The 962-nt window shown below is 36.9% G+C and overlaps 1 protein-coding gene across 1 annotated transcript in view; it reads left to right on the top strand.

The window, feature by feature from the left end:
- Window positions 1–962, top strand: part of tmprss13a (transmembrane serine protease 13a) — a 17,890-nt gene that overhangs the window by 10,766 nt on the left and 6,162 nt on the right. The gene's annotated exons all lie outside the window — the stretch shown is intronic.

The following is a 962-nucleotide window of genomic DNA, read 5'->3' as shown; positions in this document are numbered from 1 at the left end:
ACACGTCCCCAATCTACTCTACGCCCCTAAACCATAATCTCTAGCTTCCGTTAACTGTTGTACACTCGTTCATGAGAGAGTGGCGTTCCAGCGGATGATGTTGTACGTAGGCGTAGCGTAAGCTCTGGTAAGAAGTGACGAAGAGCAAAACAAAACACTGGTCACGAATTAGAAGTACAAAATGAGTATTTGTAAAGAAAAATGTTGTAGGATTTCAATATAAGAGGAGACTGGTTTGCTTTGCTGTAAACGAAACTTGGTTCTCGCGAGACTAGCATATTCTCACCGGAGCTTACGCTACGCCGGCATCCTACATCATCCGCTGGACACTACTCTCTCGTGAATGCGCATATGGCAGTTAGCGGAAGCTAGAGATTACGGTTAATAAACTTTTAAATATGGCAATTTCTTACCATTCACCATTCACTGCTATTATAAAGCTTGGAAGAGCCAGGACATTTTTAATATAACTCTGATTGTATTCATCTGAAAGAAGAAAGTCATATACACCTAGGATGGCTTGAGGGTGAGTTAATCAAGGGGTAATTTTCATTTTTGGGTGAACTATCCTTTTACGTCGGTGGGCTTGAACTTGAAAAATTTGTGTGTGTGCTTACGTCTTTCCGTGGGTGAAACAAGATATCTTCTGATGTTCATACATGTTTCTTTCTTACTATAACTAGTTAAGAGGACGAGATGATTGGTTAGTTATTTTCACGGCTCTGAATTTGATTTGTATGGATCCTCACACATGGGGAAAACCTAGATTATTTAGCTAAATTAATAATTTGTTAAATGTACTAATCTGTGGCCACATTGTACTAATTTGCTTCCTCTTTTTAATTTAGATAAATCATGGTGATGATTTAACTAAAATGAGAAAAAATAATTGTGTGAGCGAGTTCTTAATTCATGGCCACTATATATACAGTATAATATATATATATATATATATAATTTTT

Source organism: Sinocyclocheilus anshuiensis, unplaced genomic scaffold (genome assembly GCF_001515605.1).
Source record: "Sinocyclocheilus anshuiensis isolate Anshui unplaced genomic scaffold, SAMN03320099.WGS_v1.1 scaffold374, whole genome shotgun sequence".
Classification (NCBI taxonomy): domain Eukaryota; kingdom Metazoa; phylum Chordata; class Actinopteri; order Cypriniformes; family Cyprinidae; genus Sinocyclocheilus; species Sinocyclocheilus anshuiensis.
This window is presented reverse-complemented; position numbering and strand designations above follow the sequence as displayed.